We start from the raw sequence: 22,565 nt of genomic DNA, 5'->3' as shown, positions 1-22,565 counted from the left end.
CTCATCGAAAGACGGGCTTATCAACAAAGTATTCCCGGATATCATTGCTAACCACAAAAATACTAAATGGTTAAGTGAGCGAGCAATTTTGACGGCTAAAAATAAAGATGTAGCTATAATTCAAAATTCAATTTTTCTCATGGTCTATTGAACGTGGCATGTTCACGTGTCGGTAAACCATCCGCCTTATTTGTTCTTGCGCCTGACAAAAAAACAAAGAATGTCGTTTACCACGAGGTGCTTGAATGAACAGAGTTAATCCGAGGGCATCACATGCTACACAACATACTTTAATTTGATCATTTTTTTCTGACACGTGTTTGAAGTACTTAATTTTTATTTGTATTCTCTTTATGTATGTATTGTTGATCATAATAAAATAATTTTATGTATCTATCTATGTTCAAATTTTTGTTTATCGTTGTATTACGTTCATCAAAGCCTAAATTAGTTCAGCTAAAAGGTAACACGACATTAATTGACTGTTAGGCGGTACGAAGTTCGCCGGGTCAGCTAGTGTATATATTATATAAATGATCAACATGATGAGACGAAACGAGACTGTCTGTCCAAGATATCTTTTACTCAAGATATCTTGATGAAACTTGATACACGTATTCCTTGGAACAAAAGTGAAGACGAAGTCGTTGATGGGCGTAATCTAACCGCTGTCACACCCTCAAAACGCCATTAATCGGAAACCTATAAAATGTCATAACAAAATACTGAATTAAGATATAAAACTGTAAATTAGTGCAGGAGATTACAGTAGCGAGGGGCACTTGTAGGCTAAAAATTTTGAAAATGGGGGCGTGGTCCCGCTCTCTAATATGTTTAATGTACATATTTTGTAAATAACTAAAGCTACAATAACCAAAACCTCTACCGACAATGTCACTGACACTGTTTGGGGGTACTGAAAGGGCTGGATCAAGGTGTCATGCGACCTGTGCCTGGCTGAGGCCCTTAAATAGCCCAGTCTCGAACGGAGCTTACGGATACTTGGCGCCTTTCGTAATATGATAGCCTTACTTGTTTAGAGGGGGCTATGCGCAAAGAGGACATACTTTCCCCTACACTCGTGGGTTAAACACATGAGTCAGAATAATAACAACAAAGAACTAAAGGAGTTTGAATCTCTTATAAAATAGGCGGAGCTAACTAGTTCCGAGGAGCTTACGAAGGCGCTCCAGGAATCCATTGATTGCACCAAAGAAGTCTTGCCTAACTTTAAGCTTGAACCGTCCGCAGTGCCAGGCAAGCGACAGAGGTCAGCTGAAGAGGCCGTCAGCCAAATGACCAAGGACAAAGGATGTAATGCCCGCAAAATCGTTTGCTGACGTTGTTTGGAACCACATTATCATTGGTGTGCGTAATGAAGGAGATCCCGAAAAAAAATCCCCAGAGCCCAATGGAAATAGGTGCAAGCTGCGCTGACACACGTCATACCCAGGTGCCGGCTGGTACCAGGACCAGATCAAAATGATAGCTTATGATGACGAGAGATCGGTCCAGTTTTATAAGACCGCAGTAGCCGTTGGGGAGGTATATTCCAGAGCCTGGCTGGTAGCGGTCGATAAGAAAGAGATAAAATTCCGAGCTAGGGCAAGGGTATAGAACTCGGCTACACCATCGCAGCCGGACCAGATAATGCAGCTAGTCAGAGCCTGCAACCCAAATCTGCCACCTGAGGGGTGGAGATTCGTTAAAGCCTTCGTGGACCCCGCAGCAGAATCTGGCGAGGAGACTAAAAGTGTCACGAAGCAGATCCTACTGCTACTAAAAAAGGAATCCATAGAACCGCTGGCGATAAGTGGCGTGTGTGAAGATCATGACCTACAAGTCAGACGCCGATGTCGAGATGGGTGAAGTCGAGGAAGATCCCATGGGGTTTTCGATTGATGCAGATAGCATTGAGCAAGGTAAGTGTTCTTCGGGGTCTGAGCTTGTTGACAGACTCTCTAAATTAAATTCTGAGAGAGATTCTGAGCGACTCTCAATAAGATGTAGATAAGACAATAGTTGATGCGTATTCTTCAAATTAGTCTCCACCATAGCAAATTAGCTTCTTTAGCCATGCGGTTGGGTGACAGAACAGCCTGATTTCGTTCTCTATCAGGAGACATGGGTTAATGGGGAGCGCATTTGCGAACTGAGGGCACCGAGCTACAAACAAGGCTAATTGCGAAGGTAAGGTTAGGACATGTTTATTGGCTAAGAAAAACCTTAACGTTTTCATGTTATATAGCTCTAGCAACCAAGACACCACAACAATTAGCTAGGAGGCGTAGAAAAATAAATATTGGCTGGTGTCATACAATAACCCGTACGAAGAAGTGGAAGTATCATCGCAGCTGATTAAAGAGCTGGTACGAGACAGCAAAGCATCCAAGTGCTCAATTACATTTCGATGCGACTCTAACGCATACAACACACTATGGGGCAGCACAGACATCAACGAAAGGGTTCAGTTTCTCTTTAATTATTCACTAGCAACTAAGCTTTTGTTGTGCAACAGAGGCAGGTCAACATTTATACCAAGAAACCGGCAGAAAGTATTAGACATAACACTTATGTCAGAAGAACGAACAAATAAAATGACCCATTGGAGAGTTTTTGAGGATCATGGAAGAAATTGTAGGCAGGGTAGAAAATTTCAGGAATCAGAGAAAAACGAACTGGTAAGTGCACCTTCAAGAGCTAAAGAAACCTATGATTCCCCTATTCCAACCTGAGAACAAAGAGGATCTATACTGCAAGAGAATAAAACGTTGCATCACACCCGAACTTAACCCTTAATCACCTTTTCGACTAAATTCGGCACAATTAAAAATTATCAAATAGCATCCTTGGTTTTCACCTATAGGTGGGCAATGCCACACTTATTGTCCAATTTTGGGATCAGGCATTTATTTATTGAGCTTTAGTAGTTTTCAATATAACCGTAGGTGAGGTTATAATCCGATTTCACACTGTCAAAGGGCATTTCGAAAATATTTGTCCTGAGAAATTTTGAGACCCTAACACGGTGGTTTATGTAAAAAAAAATTTGTATCTTACAAGGGCGTTTACTTATAGCGTTTTGTAGGTTTTCGATTAATGGCATTGTATGGGCGCGACATGGGTCCAATTTCGCCCGTCTGCATTGCCAAACTCTCTTGGGTACCAACGACCACGTGTACCAAGTTTCATTACCATATTTTAGTTTTTACTCAAGGTATCACGTACACAGAAAGAGGGACGAACAGACAGTCAACCGGATTTCAACTCGACTCGTCATCCTGATCATTTAAACATACATAACTTTATATTTATCTCGATTAGTTTTAGGTCTTACAAAGCACCTTAACAAACAAACTATAAAACCCTGTAGCATCGTGTTGGGAGAGTATCATAAAAGTTAGTTTATATTTCGATACCCAAATCAGTAATATAACATTTCCAGTTGGAAACATTTTATATAAAAATTTTTAAGAATCTCAGGTTAATTACAGGCACAGCTATGTTAGAAAATAGCTGAATATGGGCGTAACAACTATACTCTTATATGTAAAAAATTCTATATTAATCGTAATCGAAATGCTACTCATAATTATGTAAGTACAAATGCGGGTAGCATATACAATATATATCTTGACTATTGTTTTTCTAATGATACAACTATCATTGGTAAAAATTGAAGGACAAGGCAGGTGCTTTCACAAAAACGGAGCAATTTGTCTGGATACATGTATGTATGTTTGTGGAAGCCCTATAGTACTGTAGTATAATATTATTATCAGCTTAGACGGAATATATTTTTAAAAATATTTTATTTATAGAAAAGCTTAAAGTTAAAGTTGTAGACATTAACAAAAACTCGAAACGTTTCAAAAATATAAAGATAACGTTGATAACTGACAGGAAAAGCTATGCATTTCTCGACAGGGTATGTAATCGTACACACACTAGTTCATTCGCATATGTACCCGTATATGCAATTAGCATTTTTAAGTTTTCTTTACTGAAGTAACATTACAATTAAGAAAATTATATATGGAACTAATTCTGTAACGCATATGTTTTAGAAAGGCATAGTTACTTCGATAAATGTACTGAAAATATTTAAATATTTATAGTATAACCAAAACTTACGCATATTACAATAGTAATTCTCTTAAACTAAGAGCGTTATGCAGCTCAACTTAACCATTGCCAGAAAATGTTTTAACCACTGGTTAGGTTTTTTTTAATTATACATGGTTTATAGCGGCAGTAGCCGATTTGGAAGCCGTCGATTTGCGTTCATCATGTTGTTTCGTTGATATATTATCAATTTTTATGCATATGTTTGTACGTATGTACATACAGACATTGTTTCCACGCCATGTTGAGTGGCAAAAAAAATTTGCTGAGGTCATTGGTGAAATAACGTAACATAATTTATGCGCATGTGCATCAAGTCACTCCCTGGTTTCCACATTTTTTATATATTATTAAAGAATTTATTTTAGTTTGGTTTAATAAAAAAATCATAATTTTGAAACTCAAGAAAAATGATCTTACCTTCGTTACTTTCAATGATAATTTGTCTATCTCACACTTATTCTATGTATATACATAATTAAAAATGTTATCAACTTTTAGTATTTGTCAATTTTGCGGAGTATATGTCTCCCTCATTGCACATGATCCCTATATAAATGAATAATTTAACTTTAAGTCTATGATTATTTTTGATTAATTTTTAAGAACCAGCTCAGTATGAGATCTTTTGAAACATTTTTTTTTATCAAAGTTGTCTCATTTTATTTATTACCACACGCCAAGGACTTAACGGCAAAACTGTTATATCTAAAATCGCTAGCAAAGTGTTTGCGCCGCCGTGGAAATAGAGTTGCCAACCCTACGATATTAAAAACTAATTTATAGAGTTCATTGTATACTTTTAGGATGAATACGGTTGATTATCTTATTAATGTCCTTTTTTACGTTTAAGATGAACCACAATTTATTTTGATAATATAACAGTATCCTACAGAACATTTAAATTTAAAAATTAAAGGAAAGACTGTTACTAAATGGGCATACATTGCATAAGAAACATATTAGTTTTTAAAAGCATATAAGAATCATTCTAATATTGCCATATATGGTGCTACCGAGCACATCAAAAAGCAGCACAAATATATCCACCTCAAAACTAAAATTGTTGAAACAGTAATAAGAAATGGAGGCAGCGATTTTCACTGTGAAAATATTCCAGTTTTAAGACTAATTAATTTCTTTTCAATGTTTTACCATCAAATGATCAGGATGGCGAGAAGAGTTGACTTCTAGGACTGTGTGATCGTTTGTCCGTCAGTCTGTCTGTTCGTGGAAGGTATGTATGTATAACTTGAGTAAAAACTGGTACACGTGTTCGTTGGCTCCCAAGGGAGATTGGTACTGCAGATGGGCGGATTAAAATCATTGCCACACCCACAAAATGCCGTTAAGCAAAAAATTATGAAAGGCAATAACAAAGCCACAAATTAAGATACAAAACTGTAAAGAGAATGGTAACTATTGTAGGGCATCGAAGTATGGAAGAGCATGATTTTGCATGATAGAGAATGGGTCATATCCGTCTTTTTTCAACCAAACTCGGAGCTGATAGTTATTAAATTACATTGTAAGAATTCATGAAATCAGTCAACCCCAACGTTTACTTCCCATATATTACAATTCTAAATTCCATATGATTCTTTCACTTTACAATATATTATATAAATCGAAAGCCAATGACGTGATCGAAATAAAACTTTGCACAAGTCGTGGCTTTAAGGTCTACCATCTCACGACTAAAAATGATCGAAATCGGATAATAACTTATCACGCAATGTAAATTCCGAATATGTGGACACCAGCGCCTATGGCTGGCTTTTTACCGAAAATAGCGGTAAGTCCGTGAGATATATGAATTTTAAAACTTCCGGTTAACTTTACACGATATAGGTACATACGTATATCGGTCAGTATAGAAGGCATATTAATGAAGCTCAGAAAGCATTTTTTGCTGGTAGTAATATGTCAAAAATTTATAAAACCAGGTAAATACTAGTTCTCATATACCTTATATAAGAATTTCAAACATCTGGTTGGCTTTATATGGTTTATATCGGTCAATATGTAAGATGCTTTAACACAATTCAATTTAGTTAAGTAAGCGAATAATATTGGTCATACGATGAATATGTGTGAAATCCGTTAGCAAAGTACACCAGCTCACATATACCACATACAATAATTTTCGTTATTCTTCTTAGTTATCTTCATAAAATCATAAATGTGGCAGCATTTTCTCGAGTATACTTGGGTAATGTCACAGTTAATGCCATCAATTCCGACCTTCCCCTAGCTCCAATCAAACTTTAAACTCTTTGTGATATCTTAGAGGAATGAAGTGGACACATTTTCCTAAACATGTGGTTTAACGCTCAAAATGAATGAGATTGGTGTAGACCTTGGTCTTAACCACATATCAATATAATAATGATTTCCAATTCTGTTGTTCACTTTTACCGTCTGCCGTGCAGACGTTGAGTAAGCATTTAGATATCGTGATGAAACTTGGCACACGTGGGACCATGAAAAAACTCGGCACCCAAGGGATACCATACCTCCCAACAGGGAGATGGGTGTAATGAGAAGTTTGCCCTACCCACAAAATGTCACTAAACGAAAACTTATAAAGTGCATTCCTAAACTTCACAATATAATATAAAACTGTTATTTGGTACAACTAATCGCATTAGGTAGAGTTGGAAATTTTTTTTAAAAATATGGCGATTAATATATGTACATATCTCCCAAACTGTTAAAGTTCAATTGACCAAATTCGATCAGGACAAATATTTTTGGCATACCCACTGACAGTGCGAAAATGAATAGAAACCGAGCCCACTCCACATATAACGGTTATGTTGAAAACTACTAAATACGCCATAATTTACTAAATAAATGCGTCAGAAACATTAAATTTTAGACCCAAGATGGTATAGACAATTGGCACCGTCCACCTTTAAGTAAAATCCCATATTCCAGGACCTGCTCGACTAATTTTAACCAAATTCGTTACTTAACATTTCTATAGTACATGACCAATAGTACATGATAGTAGGATCAGAACCTTGCTAACTTACATTTAACACAACTGTGATTCTTCCACTTGCCCGTATACAAATCAATCAAGATTATATCGGGCTATCTCAAATCTAAATATGGTCATAATGGAATCATAAGTGTTCAAGCCCCCAGAGATCAAATATGTTGACCTCAGTGCTTATGACTGTGAGATATAATATTTAAATTCGGAGGTAGTCTTTTCCAGATATATAAGGGTTAATATGAAGATGAGCTAGCAAAATTACGGGTAAAATTGATCTACGAATTACGCCAGCTCGCTTATACCACATATAATGATTTTCGTTATTCTAGCAGACTTTAACCGAATATCAGAGAGTAAGTTATCTTCATAAAAATGCGTGGAAACAAGTTTCTGAATACGTATATACGTGAGTAATGTCACAAGTTAACGCAGTCAGTTCAGACCTTCCCCTATCTCACATTTCCCCGATATAACGATTTCAAACTTTTTAGCTGACTTGAACCCGCTTATGTTGAGCAATATATGTGATATTTCAATGTTTTTATAAACACAATATGGTTTAGCCTTGAATATAAATTAAATTGGTGTGGACCATGATCTAAGCCCCTAATATTATATATATAATGATTTAAGTTTCACTGGTCGATTTCGTCCTCATATACCCCATATATTAAATTTAATCTCTTTGGTTGAGTTTATATAATATTATATCATTTGAGTCAACAGGGTTGATTTTGGTACCAAATTCCCGGATATGTAGCAAAATATAGTAATGAGACTAATTCAGTCTACGATCTCTAATATTGGTTAATAAGATAACACACATGATTGTAATCGTTTCATTCTTTCGTCGAAAATTTAGGGATAAAATGGGTATGGGCAGATAGGGTGTGTTCTTCAAATCAAAAATATATGACCCATATACCCATCGAAAATTTATATTGAATTTTTTCGTGCGGATTATTTATTTTTTGAGTTATTTGAGGCAAAACATTGGACACATAATTTTATATTTCGACTCAAAATAAAAATTTTGGAGATATGAATCTGTAAAATTTCAACCGAACTCGAAAATGTATTTTCACACATAAAAACAAACTTAATAAAATAATTCCAAATTGAAAAAAAAAATTATTTGTTTATAAAAATGTATATTATGTTATGAGAAAAAATCGTAAAAATTAGACCGACTGGTTATTGTCTAATTAAATATTTTTCTTCGTATACGCAAATGTTTCACGGTGTTTTCTCAAGCGTTGAAATTTTGAAAAAAAATTTTGACTCCAAAATTTTTCATTTTGAGTAGAACGAAAAAAAATACATGTCCAATATATTGAATGTAAAACTTGAATGGAATGACCTATATACATATGTATATAGCCGCGGTAGACTTATAATTTTAAGAAAACTTTAATTACGATTTAAAACTATTTGTGCGCTATTTAATATTAAAAAAATATGTAAAAACTATTATAAGATGTGGTAGTGGATATAATATTGAATAATATTTGTGTTAAATTCATAATGCGAATATTTCAAAAACTATACGTCTCCTGCGACTATATATAATATGTATAATTTTAATCTGGAGAATATCCTTTATACACCCATATCCATTTTATCCCTGAATTCGAGGGTTGCTATACACAATTAAATTGGTATTACTCTACAAAACTGATTGAGAAGTATTATATATATGTATGCAACTCCGAGAACAAAACCCATCTTAAATTTTTGATTCGAAACTCGATTGTAACTAAAAATTGTTCTCGGCACGGTGCAAATGGCCTACTATGGTAATATAACCAAATAAACACAATTATTTTGTTAATAATATTTACAGTATTCTAACGGCTTAAACCAAGTTCAATCCAATAGGATATTATTTAAATTCTATTTATTTTAATGGCATAATAAACTTTCACCTGAGTAATAGTATAGAAAAAGAGTTTCGTAACTAAACTTTATATTAGATAAAATGTTATATAGCAATTCGGAGACGTGATGAAGACAGAAGCGACATTTTGTTCAACTTACCCACTTTGTTAGGTAACAATCAGATGTTGTGAAACGTTTCATTATTTTAAAATTTTATTTAACACAACAAATTCAATAATTATTTTTTAAACACATCGGTTTTTGCAGTGAAACCAATCAAGCGAAATTGAAATAATAAAACTTTAACAATGTTGACTACGTCAGCACATTTATTTATCTCGCTATGTCTCGATGTACTGTATTAATTCGCGTACATAATAGGGTGGGTCAGTGAAAAAAAAATTATAAATTGGAAAACTCATAGTTTTGTAGAAAATTTACTGCTCTCCAAAAAAAGTTCACTTATAATAAAAAACAAAAATGTATACATATGTATATCTATATACATATATAAAAGAAAGTCGTGTTAGTTACACTGAAGAACGGCTGAACCATTTAAATGAAAAAGGTAGCTTAGAACCAGGGGACGAACATAGGATAATTTTTATTTATGTATGTTAAAAGCCAATACAATTCATAAATACAAAAATTATATTTCAAATCATAAGCATGTGTTCAAACTCATGTAAGAATCATTTGAATATTTTATTACTCACAAAATTTCTCGAATCATTGCACAGAACAATGCAATATTTAAACGGCAGCGATGAAGTTTTCGGTGGTGCTGTATTATTACTGTCTGCTGATTGCCGACAGCCCGGTCATCCTTCGCTTTTCATAAGCCAATGAGATTAACGTGTGTTTAAGTATACGCTCGCACGAAAAAAATTGATTAAAGAGAGTATATTCCTGAAAGTAAAAATTAATTGTTCGGCTCATAACTGGTTCAGTAATTAATCACCGATTTGGCTGAAAATTGGTTGGTAGACTAAAACCAAGGGACGAACATAGAATATTTTTTATTTCTTTACGTTAAAAGTCAATACAATTCATAAATACAATACAAGAATTATATTTCACATCGTAAGCATGTGTTTAAAATTCATGTAAGAATCTTTTGAATATTTTATTACTTCAAAAAAATAGTAATAATAACAACACATAGCTACTGCAAGGGTACAGTAATTTTCGTATACATACATATATGGATTATACTGATTGTTGCTACTGAACGAGGCGGTTTTTTTAGGGCGGTGGTGCTATCTTACCACTGTACAATAGCAAATTGATTCAACTGCACAAATATGTTGCGAACAATTGCTAGATATTAGAAAGGTAGAATAGAATTGCAGTAAAATATATTACTAGCCAATTTCTGCCAATTCCTGTTCACGAAATAAATTTATTAATTGAGAGTATATTCCTGAAAGTAAAGATTAATTGTTTGGATCATATGTTAACTGGCTCAGTAATCAGGCTACATTGCGGCCAAAAATGTAGATGTCGACGAAATTAGTTTCCAGATACAACAGTTGTTGCTAGGCTATCAGATCTATTTTACGAGTTAATCATTCGCTACTGTTGTTGATGAAAATAAAAACGTAAATTATATACCCAGGAATTATTATTATTTTGCGTAATTTCAATCCAACTTAATTATGCAACGGTACACGTTTGGCAGTCAAAAAGATTACAGGAAATATTATTGTAGCAACCATTTTGACTAGAAAATTTAAAAAGCAAATACAGTAAATTAATAGTTTATAATTAATGTAAACTTTACCCCCGACCTTGTTCGGCTGATGAGCGATAGCCTAGCGCTGGCATATATCCCAGAACCATGGCGCACTGCAAAGGTGATCTTCATATTCAAGTAGTGCGCACCAGGATAGCTCAAACCACAGTTAGCGATACCAGAACTCGTCTTGGCACAACAAAAGGTTTCCCACCGTGTGGAGTGCTATCCCCCCTACTTTGGAGCCTAGTTGTGGACGATCTTCTTGAGCTGCCAACTAGCAATGGAATCCTCTGTCAGAGACATGCGGACGACATTGTTATCTTAATCTTGGCAAAGGGGTGGGGTTGGCTTAAACATCAACCCTTCTAAAACTACAATAATACCGTTTACCAGGCGAGGGTCACTGCCAGGTCTCAGATATCTATCCCTTGGCGGCAGGAAGCTGGAGATGGCTAACACGGTCAAGTATCTAGGCCTCATGCTGGATTCCACTCTACGGTGGAAGCAGCATGTGGACCGAACCTTTATTAAAGCTACGAAAGCCCTCATGGTGTGCAATCGACTTGCTGGGAAATCCTGGGGCTGCAACCCGAGGACTATCAGATGGATGTACACCATGATTGTGAGACCGATCATCACATACGGAGTGATCAAACAGACAGCCAAACAAACTCTGCTTCAAATGACAGCAGAAGAGTTTGGCAGAGGGAAGGTATTTCGTCCCAACAGATGAATGCTCTAAGTGACGAAATGCCACTAGCCCTTCTCCCAAGGGACGCTTGGCTGTAAGGAAAAATGGAAAGATTCCTCGCTGGACCTACTGCTAAGGGATAGTACTATCAAGTACACGGACGGCTCGAAAACGTCGAAGGGGATTGGTATGAGTCGGTGTGTAGAAATAAAACTCCAACGCAACTTTCACCGTTAATGTATTGCCATACTTAGCGATAGTCAGGCGGCACTAAAAGCGATCTCTGCCTATGAGATCAAATCGCTACCAGTGCAGGATTGTATAGAACGGCTGAACAGCCTATCAAACTGCAACCAAGTGCACCATATTTGGGTGCCTGGTCACAGGGGTATAAACAGGAATGAACTGGCTGGCGAACAGGCCAGCTCTGCAGCCTCCACAAGAATGGTAAGGCCATGGTGTCGCGGTTGGTCCGCACACCATTAAGGAGCTACTCCTTAGTGAAGAAAGAGCAGGCAGGGAGAGACATTGGCAACAACTCCAAGGCATGCACCATGCCAGGTTGCTAATGGGGGGTTACGACCTCAGAAGGTTTAAAAATCTAATCAATATCCTAAGAAACAAGTTCCGGCTACTTGTCGCGTTCTATACTGGCCATTTCAGGCTCATGAAGCAGCTTTACAACATGGATCCTCTTGTGCAATCTGTCGGTTCTGCGACATGATGCCGGAAACCCCAGATCACCTGCTAGTAGACGGCGTAGCAGTCTGCAGACGCAAAATTAAGGCTATTGGATCCATGTCTCCTAATAGGGATCACATCGCTTCACTAGGACCTAGCAGTATATTGGAGTTCATCAATGTGCTGGGGTATGGTGAGTCGTTGTGACTTAGGGGAGGGCACAATAGACTATAGGTCGTGGTGCATACCTCTATTCTATCTATCTAACTATACATATATGCATTATACTGATTGTTGCTACTGAACAAGGCCGTTTTTTGTTAGAACTCACCATGTGGAACCGTTAAGACATTTGGAATGTCAAAACAGAAAATCACATTGACATTTTTAGTTTAAGTTGATTAATGAGAAAATAAGTTCTAATACTATTCAGTCGACTCAAGAACTGGTTTTAATTCAATCGACGTTTTTTGCAAGGTAATTTTCTTTAACCAGTTATCCGAGGATCTGAGCAGGTGATTGTCGACTTAATTCAATCCGAGTTTTTTAGAAAACTTTGGATTTTGTGCTGTTGCTTTTATTCCACATTTTTCCAAAATTTTTAAATTTATAATCATGTAATTTCAATATAACAGTATTGTCAATATATTCGTAACCAACAGATTCAAATCTACGTTTAAGGTCGTCATATATTTTTTTAGCTTTATCAGTAAATGCACCTTTTTATGATAGGTTGTAACTGTATAAATGTATATTGATAAGAATAAAACAAACGTTTGATGAAATAATGAAAATATTAATATTAAAACCAAAGCACAAATGAACATGACGAACAAAACGCAAACATAAAAACACAGAAACTAAATATACACGTAAGACAGACCATAGATGTACATTAGAGTGGCCCTTAATTTGAAACGAGGTCGGATTCTCCAACCGATTAAAAATTAATCTTCTCTATATAATTACGCTAATAAAAGAATTTGTGTTCCCTTTTTGAATGTATTGCCGTTGACATATGCGTCAACGAGAACACAGGTAAAAATTCGTTAAGGCAAATTTAGCGACTACAACAACTATAAGCGCGGTGGCGCGTTTTCATTCACATGTTATTTCTCCTTTGCGCGTCACACTTAAAATATACAACATAAGTACATTTTGTCGCTATCCTGTATAAGTTGCAAATACATACATATAACGGATAATTGTGTATCGTTTACGGCGGATTTGTGGTTGCGTTTTTTTTCCACTTTTAATTGTCTTCGGACTTTGCGTGTTTCAACACTGAATTCTGTTACAATTACATTTTTAACGCACATTAAATTTCAAGTATTGTTTGTGAAAAAAACACATTGAAGTGGAAATTTGGACTTTGATATCAATTGTTTTATTTTGGTGAGCTTAAAATTTTTAGATTAATTTCAAGTGCATGTGTTATAAATAGTTTTTTGAAAAAAAAATTTCCGAGTTCAATTTTATGTAGTTGGTTGAATCAACAACAACGATGAAATAGTTTATTTCCTAATTTCATTTCTTTTTTTCTTGCTTTCACTGCATACAAGCAATTTGATTTCGTGATGGCAGAGGATAGGAAATTGTTTGACTATTTACGACGGGAGCAAGATGTTATGCAAAGTCGCATTGTCGAAATTGTGGCTTCATTATTCATTCATTCACGGTTCATTGAATAATAACTGCGATCAAAGGATTAATGCGATAAATTGCGTCAGAATGTTGAATTTCTTCAGCAGAAGGTGCTGTCTACGAAATTACTGATTCCTATGCCGATAACTTTCCGATATCACCTGAAGAACAAATGTACACAGCAGAAGACAAGATATTTCTTTGTTGAAAAGATTTCAAACTGGAGCATCAGTTCACAACTTCATCGATATTTAATTCAAACAATTCATCAATATTGTACACTAATTATTTTGGCATCCCTTCGCAGGGTCATACGTGGCCACATATGACGACAAATTAAAATTGACCGATTTGATTCGATTATTCATTCAAGAAAGAATTCAGCCATATACAGAAACAGAACAAATCATTTTGCACAAGAATGAATTATAAATTTTAAATTTTTTTTAAATTTATTTTTTTAATTTATTTTTTTAAATTTAATTTTTCAAATTGTTCACTACAACTTTCTTTAGATATTGTTCACATTTTGTTCAATATCTTCAATAAAATGTAAATACTATTAACATTGTTAATAAATTGTATTTTCTATTGGTCGAATTTCGACCACTGGCGACGATTCTTTTCAAACAAAAAAACACACTAATTGTTAAGGTAATTCAAACGTTGTCAAGATCAACTTCCTTCAATTACGGCCATATAAAATTGATTAACATCGAACTATACCGCTCTCCATTGATAGTAACGTTGTCACCAGCTTCATTTCGAAAGAAGTACGGACCTATGATTCCACCAAACCACATCAATCGTTCAATTTAGGTGAACGTAATGGTCGTTCATGAATAATTTGTGGATTTTCTTCGCACCAGAATCGAAAGTTTTGTTTATTTACCGCACCACTCAGAAGAAAGAGAGCCTCATCGGAGAGGATGATTTTCTTAAAAAAAAATCGTTAAAATCGTATATCTTTCCATGATGAAATTGTAAACATTACTGAATTCAAGGAAGAAATATTACATATCATGACATATCAAAAAGGCCCTAAACGACACTTCATACATCCCTATTGGAAACCCCGATATACAATATAAAAATTTCTATCCAATCAGATAAAATTTAGAGGTGGCTCACGGTGATTGAAATCTTGATCAATTTTTAATTTCTACTTTATTTAACTTTTAGCCGCCCATATTATGTTTATTGCTGCTTCATTAGAACCATTTTAAGATCTAAAGGTTCTTACCATTCCAAATTGATTAAAACCCTATAAATTGGTGAATTGATAACAGAATTACAGAGCAAAGTTATTCATATGAAAACGACACATGTTTATCATTTTCCGTCATAATAGGACTAATTTTATTGAAGTTTCAAATTTTGTGTCTCTTAAAAGTCAATTTTCTAATGACACCGTCGAAGCAAGTCGAAGAAAAACGCGACGCATAGGCCATCTTTAAACATAATATCAAAATGAGTAGATACAATATACGGTAAAAATTTTTTTAGTTGGGACGGAGTATTCTCATATTCTTGGTACAAAGCTACCATCGAATAAACAAGCGTTGTCAGTTTTTAATATAATATAATCATAATGTAGTGAACTTATCAATACGTGTTTTGGAAAAAAGGCTGGAATTCCAATTAAAAGTGAGCACCATTTCATTGCGAAATTAGGCAATGAAGGAATAAAAAGCAATCGAAAAACAAGTAAGAAAGACTAAGTTCGGACGTAACCGAACATTTTATACTCTCGCAAAGTCAAATAGTATACTCGTTTTAGATTTCTATGTGGATCTTGCCGCTTTGTTCTATGTTGACCGATACTTTCGGTAAAAAGTCAACTATAGGCACTGGGGTCCATAAATTCAGTACCTAGGGGTTTGAACAGTTTTGATTGAATTTAGATAATTTTTGGTCACAAGATGACACACTTGAAACGTACTATTCACGCAAAGTTTTACGCCGATATAATCATCGTTGCTTGATTTGCATACTAAAAAGTGAAAAAATCAGATGGAATTTAAAATGATGTTATATAGGAAATAGGGGTGATTGTAATCCGACTTCGCCTATTTTCATACAATAACATAGAAATGTGAGAAGAATATTATGTACCGAATTTGGTTGAAATCGGTTAAGCAGATCCCAAGATATGGGTTTTCACCTAAAAGTGGGCGGTGCCACGCCCACTATTTAATTTTGAACTTGGTTCCTATAAAGTCATCTCATACCCTCCTAGAGATAAATTTTAATGTCTCTGACTTGTTTAGTGTTTGATTTATCGCGCTTTTAGTAGTTTTTAACAGTACCATTGTATGAGGAGTGGGCGGGGTTGTCACCCGATTTCACCCATTTTCACACTATAGGTAGAGGCTAAAAACATTTGCTTCCAGTGAATTTTGTTATTATGGCTTTAGTGGCTTAGGAGATATGCACCCATTAGTGGCGGGACCACGCTCACTTTAAAAAAAAAAATTTAACTACAGATGCCCCTCCCTAATGTGATCCTGTGTACCAAATAAGAGTCTTGTATCTTATTGCGGATATTAGTTATGGCAATTTATTTGTTTTTGATTAATGACGTTTTGTGGGCACGTCGTGGCAGTGGTCCGATTACGCCAATCTGCATTACCAACCGTCTTACGGTACCAAGAAACATGAGTACCAAGTTTCATAAAGATATCTCAATTTTTACTCATGTTACAGCTTGCGCAGACGGACGGGCAGACAGACAGTCACCCGGATTTCAATTCGTCTCTTCATCCTGATCATTTGTATATACATAACCCTATATCTAACTCGATTAGTTTTAGGTGACACAAACAACCGTTAGGTGAACAAAACTACTATACTCTGTAGCAACAAGTTGCGAGAGTATAACAACAAAAATCGTTCAACTGATACGCAGAAAAACAAAACAGATCAGGTTAGATGATTCATTAGATATTGCTCATACTAATGCATGTGAAATAATTAGAATTGAATCCAACAAACAAGTTTTAATAAATTAACGTAAAATACTCAACCATTCTTTCTTAGTGAAGAAATTATTTTTTTCACTTTAAAAGACGTTGCTGTAACCCTTTAATTTGGTTTTCTATAAATTATAATTGATTCTAAGTCTTATGTTTTAAAAATACAAAAAAAAAAAAAATTTATTTCAACTGTCATTTGAACCATTCACTATAGTAAAAGTGATTTAAAATATGCAAAACAAAACTTGGCACCATTGAAGATAGAAATTATACCACTTTATTGAGATATTCGCATACTCTCGTGCTTCAATTCAGCTCGATAACTTTGTTGTTGCTTTTACATAGAAATTTTTTGACAAGAGAGCAGAGAAATGTCGAATCGAAGACAGCTATTAATTTTGTTTACCTAACAGTTATTTGTAACGCTGCAAAGGAATCGAGATGGATATAATCGAATCATTACTATTACTTCAAATATAGTTTTAACTGTGACTTAAAGTAAAAAACTATACTTATTTTGAACAAATACTTATTTTTGAACAATGTGGTCGGTTAAGCACGTGGGTGAAAACGGTGTCGGAAACATGCAGTTTATTACTGATAAAATAGATCACTGGCAATATATTCAAAAATTAAAAGATAATTTAAATCTTAGCGCGGATGAATCCGGACTTTCCGGTAAATATGTAACGATTTCAACAGGACAGCGACCCGAAACATACACCTAATAATACAAAGCTGTGGATATTCTACAATATACCAAAAGTTTTATAAACGCCACCTCAGTTCCCGGATCTTAATCCGATTGAGCACTTTTCGACAGATTTAGAGCGTGCTATCCGCAAGCATAACATAACATTCAAAGCCGGCTTCCAAGAAATAATCCTCTTAGATGGTCCATCCGTTGAGTCCAATTTTCGATGACCCGTTCGAGCATTTCGACTGGTAACTGGCAAATGACACGCGAGTTTTGGTTGTTCGAGCGGAGGAAAAAATAAAAATGCCGACGATGTTACTTCTGTGACATTATATTTTATTCTGTTTCTTTTTCAAATTATGTTCTGCTTATATAACTACTAAAGTGATTACAATTTTCTTAATCTTTTTCTTTGTTTTTCTATTTTCTTATGAAATACAATATTTGTTAAATGTAATCTTATTTTCTATTGAATGCAAACAAACATGATTGTGTGGTTTACCCGATAATGTCTGGGTTATCATTACAGTCAAACATAAGGACCAAAACATGTTTGTATGCATTTGCATTATGTTCTTTATCTCTACTTTTTATCTTATTTGTTGTAATGTTTACTTGTTTTTCTTTTATTTTGTCCAATTTACAATATTTTGTTGTGTGGTGTCTGGTTGGGATGATAGTGTACACATAACTCCTCCCTCCCTTAATTAAAAACTCTCCTGAGTTTGAATAGTATTGTTTTTCTTTTTTTTAATTTTACAAGATATTAAAATTATTATTATAATCATAATAAAACTTAAAATTGATATTCAAATATCAGAGATATTTTTGTGATGTTTAAATTCATTAATTTCTTTTAAATTTTTACGTTTTTAAATACAAGGTCGTTAATTGTAATTTTGTTAGTGAAATTGTGAGTATCATAGTTTGGATAATAAAATCTTTGATTGTATGATATTTTAGTATTTGAGAATGTTTGGTATAGGATCTTAATTGTGCAGTTATTATAATGAATCAATGTAGTGTTTTTCAACTTAATTTTTCTGTTGTCGCAGTTCTGGTTTAGTTCTATGCCATTTGCATTTTTTATTAAAATAGTTTCTTCATCAATTTGAAAAATTTCTGTAATGCTATTTTTGATAAGTTCACAATTTAATAAGTAGATGCAATGTTTAGAAATTTGTAGTTCATTGAGTGCTTTAGCTTCTTCGAATTTATAAGTGACATTTTTGTATTCAAAAACATTTTCAATTTCTGCTGTTATTTCTTTGCCTGCTGTATTTGGTATAGGAATAAAAGTTTTTAATTGTACCGATTAAAATTCTTTTGGGATTTTGACCACGAACCTTAACAAATTTTCTTTATATTCCAAGGCGCATAATTTTATATATTGAAGTTTGTTGAGGTCTATGTTGTAATTATAAATTTCTTCATTTGTTAAAATGCTTGGGTGAAAAATACCACTTTTTGCTGAAATAATGTTTTTCTGAATCTGGTTTACTGCGTCTTTGAGAATGTTTATCTTTATTGTTTGTTCATGAAGAATCAATATTTTGTCTGTTCTCTCTTGATACATTAAAGAATTCTTTCTTTCGTCTTCAATAATTTGTTTTAATTTTGTGAACGTGTTCGAATAGAAATTATTAATTTTTATTTAGTGGTTGAGAGCTGTAATTGAATTATGTAAATTTTCTTCTACTTTCTTAAGGTGATTTTCAATATCTATTCTATCTCCATCATCCATCGTTCCAAATAGAAATTTATGTACAGAACCTATACCGTTAATTAAACCTCTCTTTTTTCTACTAACTTCTTTTCTTGGGATTAATGTTTTGATTTTACCTCTCAAGATTTCAATTTCTTTAGGGAACCCTTAGATAGGGTGTAGTAATGTAGATGTGAATATGTTTGCGAGATTTTTGTTATATTATTTAGTATGTAAAGAATTTCACGAGAGTCAATTATGTGAATTACGAGGTCAGATGATGTAACAATCTGTTTAGTGTTGGTGATAATTTCTGCGTATCCATTGTCGGTATGTATTTGATGTACTTCCAGTTTGGCTGCATTACTAATTATTACATTTTAATCAAATTTTTATCAGTTTTTCCATTTATGACCACAAGAGGTGTGGTTTTAATTGTAGAATGACAAGATTTGTTATACTATTCTATGCTTTAAAATAGTTTTCCGCTGTCGAAAGGCTTGGTTTTTCAATTTCTAGTACTCTAATTCTTTCGCAGAGAGTATTATGAAATCTTTCGATATCTGAATTCCCAGTATGACTGTTTGGTTTTGTAAAATGAACTTCTATTTCTTCTTTCCTAAAAAAATCTTTTATGTTAATTGAGTTGAATTCATTATCTAATATTAACTTTCTGGTTCTTCCTTTGATAGAAAAGAATAATCTAAGCTTTTCTATAATAGTTATACTGTTTCTATCTTCTAGCTGAAATGCCATAGCAAATTTCGCAAATTTGTCTATAAAAGTAAGGAAGTAACATTTTTTATTTATGTGCGTGATTATGCGTGAACTATTTTATTTATATCTGATGGTGTTTTCGTTAATTGAAATTTTGGTTTTAAAGGTTTTCTATCATATTTTGCTTTATTGCAAACATCGCAATTATTTATATATTTTCGAATCAAAACTTTCAAATTTTTCCAGTATATTAGTTTTTTCAATTTTTCATAATTATCGTTAATACCTGCATGGCCTGTTTCATTTTTATGATATTGAGCAATTTGTTTATAAACTTGTTCTTCATTTTTCATATCTTTAGCATGGAATTCACATTTAAAAAACTTTACCTGTCTATTAAATATTTGAATAAGCTTTTGTTAAACTATATTTTACTGATTATCGGTTAAATAAGAAAAAATACCTACTTTTCCACTATTTATGTGTCTACGACAAAGATCTATGAAATTATTATTTTTTATATCTTCTGCGCTAATAAAAATTTTCTTCGCCTAGTTGCCTAGTTCTTCAGATTTTATAATTTTCTTTTTTGTTAAAATGATTTGTGTATTGAAGCGATTTACAATAGTATGTAAAATTGGAAAATGATCATTTAGTTCCTCCTCTTGAGAGTGGATTGTAGCATTTGTGCTTATGTTGTCTTCTTCCAATGAATGAATCTCGCCTGTGTTACTATCTAATCTACTTAGAAAATCGGCTACGTTATTTTCCTTTCCTTTCACGCAATTTACATTAATATTGTATTCACCTAGTTTAATTAACCATCTTTGCAATCTTGGGTTAATGTCTTTTCCCTTGTTTTTTATTTGGAGCCACTTAAGTGGTTGGTGATCGGTTAAGAGATCAAATGCTCTGCCGTAAATGGTCTATAATATGTCACTGCCCAGACAATAGCTAGTAGTTCTTTTTCTGTAGTGGAATAACTTCTTTCGTGTTTGTTAAGTGTTCGACTAGCATAGCTTATAGGATGACTGTCCCGGGTTAGTACTGCGCCAATTGCAAAGTCACTTGCATCAGTTGAAATGACAAATTTTTTGTTAAACTCAGGATATTTCAATATTGGTGGGCTTACTAATAGATTTTTAAGTTTTTCAAAGTATTATATGTACTGAGGATCGCGAGTGTTTATTTTAATATCCTTATTTAAATATTTTGTTAAACCATGTGCTACTTTAGCGTAATCTCATACAAATTTTCTATAATAAGCTGTTATACCTAGGAATGATTTAATTTGCTTTGATGTAGTAGACAACTTTAGTTTTTGTATGTTTTCGATTTTGCTTAAATTTGGTTGTATCCCTTCTGTTGTTAAAGTGTGACCTAGAAATTCAGTTGTTTTCGCGAAAAGATTTGCATTTATCTACCTGAATCTTTAAATTATGTTTTCTTAATGCTGAAAATATTTTGTTGATATTTTGGGTATGTTCTTCAATACTTGAACTAAAAATTAAGATGTCGTCTAAATAAACTACACATATTTTGTTGATATATTCCCTAAGAACTGAAGTCATTAAACGTTGGAAAGTTGCTGGTGCATTCTTTAGTCCGAAAGGCATTCTTATAAATTCAAAGTGTCCGTGGGGTGTAGATAAAGCTGTTTTTGGTCTACTTGTTTTTGTAACAATTTCATGCTGAATTTCATGAGTATGAGAAAGGTTTTTACCTTCTTGGAAAAATAAATCGCTATTTGCTTTTAGAATGTATTCTAATTTTTGCTTTTCTTCTTCATTCATGTCACTATTTGATAAAATATCTAGCAAATTCTCTTTACATTCTGTAAGTATATTAATATCTTCGTAATTGTAAGGGCATGAGTTTATAAATTTAATTTTGTTGCCGTTTATTTCTACATACTCCTTTTCTAAATTAATTATTGCTTTAATAGGTTTTAAAATATTCTGTCCTATTATAGCATCAACGTTATTATTTTTTATGTTGGTTAGTTTCCAATGTATAAAACTTTTTTCATTGAATTCGTTTGGGGTTGGGGTGACTAACTCTTTATTTAGGGAAAAATTTTCCTTAATGGTGCTAAAGTGTATTGGTTTATCAAGCTCAATGCATTCATCATCTTTTAACACATTATATTTCAATGATGATGTTGTAGACCCTGTGTCAATAAGACATTTAATTTTTGAATTTTTTATGGTCACTTCTATTATCGGTGACGATTGTTTTGGGCTGGCAACCGGAAATTTGCTAGTTCTTGAACGTGAATCCATCGGTTCGGGGGGGGTTTTGTCTCCTTTGGACTGAATTATATCTTCTAGATTGTTGAGAATTATTTTGCCTATTTTGTCCGAAGCTAAATTGCTGATAATTGTCATTTTGGTTAGAATTGTTACGAAATTCTCTCTGCTGATTTTGTCCAAATTGAAAATTAATGGAATTTTGCATATACTGTTTATTATTGAAATTGCCAAAATTGTGAGCCAAAGAATTTCTATTTAAAAAATTCTATAATTATTTCTTTGATAATTGTTTTGTCTTTTATCTAATTGTATTAGCAAACCTGTCTCTTGAAGAACGCTAAAAGCCTCTCTAGTGGTACTTATATTTCTACTAATCACTACACTGCTTAAGTTGGGGTGTATCCCATTTAAAAATGTTTTTAGAATTAAACTTTCGTTGTTAATTGGAAAAAATTCTA

The 22,565-nt window shown here is 33.7% G+C and overlaps 1 protein-coding gene and 1 pseudogene across 15 annotated transcripts in view; both read right to left on the bottom strand.

The window, feature by feature from the left end:
* The window catches only part of Cadps (calcium-dependent secretion activator 1), a 112,179-nt gene extending 107,337 nt beyond the window's left edge, over positions 1–4,842 (bottom strand). For 13 of the 15 annotated variants that reach the window (XM_070112313.1, XM_070112322.1, XM_070112323.1 and 10 more), the window contains exon 1: positions 4,546–4,838. The gene's annotated coding sequence lies outside the window, so the exon portion shown is untranslated. Of the gene's footprint in view, positions 1–4,545 lie in introns of all 15 variants that reach the window. The other 2 variants (XM_070112317.1, XM_036372963.2) reach the window with 1 other exon arrangement.
* A 13,217-nt stretch (positions 4,843–18,059) lies between these two features.
* Positions 18,060–19,177, bottom strand: LOC138858213 (uncharacterized; annotated as a pseudogene).
* Positions 19,178–22,565: the final 3,388 nt, after the last annotated feature.

Source organism: Bactrocera oleae, chromosome X (assembly GCF_042242935.1).
Source record: "Bactrocera oleae isolate idBacOlea1 chromosome X, idBacOlea1, whole genome shotgun sequence".
Classification (NCBI taxonomy): domain Eukaryota; kingdom Metazoa; phylum Arthropoda; class Insecta; order Diptera; family Tephritidae; genus Bactrocera; species Bactrocera oleae.
This window is presented reverse-complemented; position numbering and strand designations above follow the sequence as displayed.